Here is a 6,005-nt window from a genome sequence, read left to right as displayed (position 1 = left end):
CGTCTAAACGCCAGTAAGGTCTTCCTCCAGGGTGTGATTTTTCTTCTGCTATTTTTGATTCCGTTTTCAATTTTTATATTTATTTTGTGACTCCACATGACCATGAACCTATAAAGACATATAACTAAGAAAAATATAGTTAGATAAATAAAAATTGGGTTGCCTCCCAACAAGCGCTTCTTTAATGTCAATAGCTTAACAGTGGGCTCTCATGGAGCCTCACAGATGTTTAGAGCATTGTTGAGACTCTCCAACACCAAACTTAGAGTTTGGATATGGGAGTTCAACACCAAACTTAGAGTTTGGTTGTGGCCTCCCAACACCAAATTTAGAGTTTGACTGTGGGGGCTCCGGTTGACTCTGCAATGAGAGAAGCTTACTGTGCTTCCTCTCCATGTGTACAGAGAGAGATCCTTGAGTTTTAAACACAAGGTTGTCCTCATTTAATTGAAGGATCAATTCTCCTCTGTCCACATCAATCACAGCTCTTGCTATGGCTAGGAAGGGTCTTCCAAGGATGATGAATTCATCCTCATCCTTCCCAGTATCTAGGACTATGAAATCAGCAGGGATGTAAAGGCCTTCAACCTTTACTAACACGTCCTCTACTTGTCCATAAGCCTGTTTTCTTGAATTGTCTGCCATCTCTAATGAGATTTTAGTGGCTTGCACCCCATAGATTCCCAGTTTTTCTATTACAGAGAGGGGCATGAGGTTTATCCCTGAACCAAGGTCACACAGAGCCTTTTCAAAGGTCATGATGCCTATGGTACAAGGTATTAAGAACTTTCCAGGATCCTGTTTCTTCTGAGGCAATCTCAGTTGATCCAGATCACTTAGTTCATTGGTGAACAAGAGAGGTTCATCTTTCCAAGTCTCAATACCAAATATTTTGGCATTCAGCTTCATGATTGCACCAAGGTACTTGGTAACTTGCTCTTCAGTAACATCCTCATTCTCTTCAGAAGAAGAATACTCATCAGAGCTCATGAATGGCATAAGGAGGTTCAATGGAATCTCTATGGTCTCTAGATGAGTCTCAGATTCCTTTGGTTCCTCAGAGGGAAGCTCCTTATTGATCACTGGACGTCCCAAGAGGTCTTCCTCCTTGGGATTCACGTCCTCAACCTTCCTCCCAGGTTCGGCCATGGTAATCAATTCAATGGCCTTGCACTCTCCTTTTGGATTTTCTTCTGTATTGCTTGGGAGAGTACTAGGAGGGATTTCAGTGATCCTTTTACTCAGCTGGCCCACTTGTGCCTCCAAATTTCTAATGGATGACCTTGTTTCATTCATGAAACTCACAGTGGCCTTAGATAGATCAGAGACTAAGTTTGCTAAATTAGAGGTATTTTGTTCAGAGTTCTCTGTCTGTTGCTGAGTGGATGATGGAAAAGGTTTACTATTGTTAAACCTATTTCTTCCACCATTATTAAAGCCTTGTTGAGGCTTTTGATCCTTCCATGAGAAATTTGGATGATTTCTCCATGATGGGTTATAGGTATTTCTATAAGGTTCACCCATATAATTTACCTCTGCTATTGCAGGGTTTTCAGGATCATAAGCTTCTTCTTCAGAAGATGCCTCTTGAGTACTGTTGGATGCAGCTTGCATTCCATTCAGACTCTGAGAAATCATATTGACTTGCTGAGTCAATATTTTGTTCTGAGCCAATATGGCATTCAGAGTATTAATTTCAAGAACTCTTTTCTTCATAGGCGTCCCATTACTCACAGGATTCCTCTCAGAAGTGTACATGAACTGGTTATTAGCAACCATGTCAATGAGTTCTTGAGCTTCTGCAGGCATTTTCTTTAGGTGAATGGATCCACCTGCAGAAGTATCCAATGACATCTTAGCCAATTCAGATAGACCATCATAGAATATATCCAGGATGGTCCATTCTGAAAGCATGTCAGAAGGACACTTTTTGGTCAGTTGCTTGTATCTTTCCCAAGCTTCATAGAGGGATTCACCTTCTTTCTGTCTGAAGGTTTGAACATCCACTCTAAGCTTGCTCAGCTTTTGAGGAGGAAAGAACTTGGCCAAGAAAGCCATGACCAGCTTGTCCCAAGAGTTCAGGCTATCTCTGGGTTGAGAGTCCAACCATACTCTACCTCTGTCTCTTACAGCAAAAGGGAAAAGCATGAGCCTGTAGACTTCAGGATCTACTCCTTTAGTCTTAACAGTATCACATATCTGCAAGAATTCAGTTAAGAACTGAAAAGGATCTTCAGATGGAAGTACATGAAACTTGCAGTTCTGCTGCATCAGAGAAACTAGCTGAGGTTTCAGGTCAAAGTTGTTTGCTCCAATGGCAGGAATGGAGATGCTTCTTCCATGTAAATTGGAATTAGGTGCAGTAAAGTCACCAAGCATTCTCCTTACATTATTGTTGTTGGGTTCGGCTGCCATCTCCTTTACTTGTTCGAAATTTTCAATAAGGTTGTCTCTGGATTGTTGTAATTTAGCTTCTCTTAATTTCCTCTTTAGAGTCCTTTCAGGTTCTGGATCAGCTTCAACAAGAATGCCTTTTTCCTTGTTCCTGCTCATAAGAAAGAGAAGAGAACAAGAAAAGAAGAGGAATCCTCTATGTCACAGTAAAGAGGTTCCTTATTGTTAGTAGAAGAAGAATGAAGAATCCAAATACAAGGGTAAGGATAGGAGCAGTGATGTGAGATGAAGAGAAGTGTTAGTAGATGAATAAATAATTAGAAGGAGATGAGGGAGAAGGATTTTCGAAAACTATTTTTGAAAAAGGGTTAGTGATTTTCGAAAATAGTTTTTGAAAAAAGGTTAGTTTTCGAAAATTAAAATCAAAAATTAAAATAATTAGTTAATTAAAAAGAAATTTTTGAAATAGAGGGAAGATATTTTCGAAAATTAGAGAGAGAGAGAGTTAGTTAGGTAGTTTTGAAAAAGATAAGAAACAAACAAAAAGTTAGTTAGTTAGTTGAAACGAATTTGAAACCAATTTTTGAAAAGATAAGAAGATATTTTTGAAAAGATATGATTGAAATTAGTTTTGAAAAAGATTTGATTTTTAAAATCACAATTAATGACTTGATTCACAAGAAATCATAAGATATGATTCTGGAACTCAAAGTTTGAATCTTTCTTAACAAGCAAGTAACAAACTTGAAATTTTTGAATCAAAACATTAATTGATGATGTTATTTTCGAAAATTAGGAGACAAAGATAAGAAAAAGATTTTTGAAAAATATTTTTAAAATTTTCGAAAAAAAATAAGAAAAATAAAGAAGATTTGATTTTTGAAAAAGATTTTGAAAAAGATAAGATTTTTAAATTGAAAATTTGATTTGACTCATAAAAACAATTAGATTTTAAAAATTTTTGAAAAAGTCAACTCAAATTTTCGAATTTGATGAGAGAAAAAGGGAAAGATATTTTTTTGATTTTTGAATTTTTAATGATGAGAGGGAAAAATATGAAAAAGATTCAATGCATGAAAATTTTGGATCAAAATAATGAATGCATGCAAGAATGCTATGAATGTCAAGATGAACACCAAGAACACTTTGAAGATCAAGAACTTATTTTTGAAAAATTTTTAAAGCAAATAAAACATGCAAGACACCAAACTTAGAAATCTTTCATGTTTAGACTCTATGGATGCAAGAATGCATATGAAAAACAAGAAAAGACACAAAACAAGAAAACATCAAGATCAAATAAGAAGACTTACCAAGAACGACTTGAAGATCATGAAGAACACCATGAATGCATGATTTTTTTCGAAAAATGCAAGATGAACATGCAATTGACACCAAACTTATAACATGACACATGACTCAAACAAGAAACATGAAATATTTTTTATTTTTATAATTTTATGATTTTTTTGTATTTTTATTTTATATTTTTCGAAAATCATTTGAAAAAGAAAAATAAGGATTCCAAAATTTTTAATATGAATTACAGGAATCTTACAATCTTAATCTAAAGCTCCAATCTGAGGGTTAGACATGGCTTAATAGCCAGTCAAGCTTTAGCATGAATATGAGAGTAATTCATTCAATTTTAATCCAAAACCTCTGTCCAAAAGAATTTAGACATAGTTTTATAGCCAGCCATGCTTCAACATGCTTCATGAAACTTTAGAATTCATTCTTAAAAATTCTGAAGAAAAATATATTTTTGAAAACATTTTTATTTTAGAATTTTTTCGAAAACAAAGGAGAAATTTTTGAAAGATTTTTAAAAAATTTTTGAAAATAAAACAAAAAGAAAATTATCTAATCTGAGCAACAAGATGAACCGTCAGTTGTCCAAACTCGAACAATCCCCGGCAACGGCGCCAAAAACTTGGTGCACGAAATTGTGATCATCAATGGCGCCATCAACATGGTACGCTCAATTGTAATCTCAACTTTTTATCACAACTTCGCACAACTAACCAGCAAGTGCACTGGGTCGTCCAAGTAATAAAACTTACGCGAATAAGGGTCGATCCCACGGAGATTGTTGGTATGAAGCAAGCTATGGTCATTGGTATGCGAAATTGTTACTCAGGTTGTGAATTATTATTTGAAATTGATTCCCTGGCGATGGCACCAAAAACAGATGCATAGAACCATGGTCTAAACATATCTTCACAACTTCGCATAACTAACCAGCAAGTGCACTGGGTCGTCCAAGTAATCAACCTTACGTGAGTAAGGGTCGATCCCACGGAGATTGTTGGTATGAAGCAAGCTATGGTCACCTTGTAAATCTCAGTCAGGCGGATATAAAATAGTTATGGAGTTTTTGAAATTAATACTAAAATAAGGATAGAAATACTTATGTAAATCATTGGTGAGAATTTCAGATAAGCGTATGGAGATGCATTCATTCCTCTGAACCTCTGCTTTCCTGCTGTCTTCATCCAATCAGTCTTACTCCTTTCTATGGCTGGCTTTGTGTAAGGATGTCACCGGTGCCAATGGCTACTTTCAATCCTCTCGGAAAAATGGTCCAAATGCTCTGTCACAGCACGGCTAATCGTCTGGAGGCATCACCCTTGTCGTTGGTTGCATCCTATTCCTCTCTGTGAAAATGGTCCGATGCGCTGTCACTGCATGGCTAATCATCTTGGAGGTTCTCGATCATACTGGAATAGAATTTACTATCCTTTTGCGTCTGTCACTACGCCCAGCACTCGCGAGTTTGGAGTTCGTCACAGTCATTCAATCCCAGAGTCCTACTCGGAATACCACGGACAAGTTTTAGACTTTCCGGACTCTCATAAATGCCGCCATCAATCTAGCTTATACCACGAAGATTCTGATTAAGAGATCTAAGAGATACTCATTCAATCTAATGTAGAACGGAAGTGGTTGTCAGGCACGCGTTCCTAGGGAATGATGATGATTGTCACGTTCATCACATTCAGGTTGAAGTGCGAATGAATATTTTAGAAGTGAAATAAGATGAATTGAATAGAAAACAGTAGTACTTTGCATTAATCTTTGAGGAACAGCAGAGCTCCACACCTTAATCTATGGAGTGCAGAAACTCTACCATTGAAAATACATAAGTAATGAAGGTCCAGGCATGGACGAATGGCCAGCCCCCAAACGTGATCAATCGATCAAAATATAATCCAAAGATGTCTAATAAAATAGTAAAAGGTCCTATTTATAATAAACTAGCTACTAGGGTTTACAGAAGTAAGTAATTGATGCATAAATCCACTTCCGGGGCCCACTTGGTGTGTGCTTGGGCTGAGCTTGAAGTCTACACGTGGAGAGGTCATTCTTGGAGTTGAATGCCAGCTTTTGTGCCAGTTTGGGCGTTGAACTCCACTTTGCAACTTGTTTCTGGCGCTGGACGCCAGAATTGGGCAGAGAGCTGGCGTTGAATGCCAGTTTGCGTCGTCTAAACTTGGGCAAAGTATGGACTATTATATATTGCTGGAAAGGCCTGGATGTCTACTTTCCAACGCAATTGGAAGCGCGCCATTTTGGCCAGTTTCACTGACCTTTTCTTTACTATTTTTAAG

General features: G+C 37.1%; 1 non-coding gene across 1 annotated transcript; it reads left to right on the top strand.

Annotated features, from left to right (window-relative positions):
- The first annotated feature begins 1,908 nt into the window (after positions 1-1,908).
- On the top strand, positions 1,909-2,016 carry LOC148580945 (small nucleolar RNA R71). Its single transcript, XR_015896806.1, has one exon. It is a non-coding gene; the product is annotated as a small nucleolar RNA R71 (small nucleolar RNA).
- Positions 2,017-6,005: the final 3,989 nt, after the last annotated feature.

The sequence above is a fragment of the Arachis ipaensis genome, chromosome B10 (genome assembly GCF_059453495.1).
Source record: "Arachis ipaensis isolate K30076 ecotype BB chromosome B10, ASM5945349v1, whole genome shotgun sequence".
NCBI lineage: Eukaryota > Viridiplantae > Streptophyta > Magnoliopsida > Fabales > Fabaceae > Arachis > Arachis ipaensis.
This window is presented reverse-complemented; position numbering and strand designations above follow the sequence as displayed.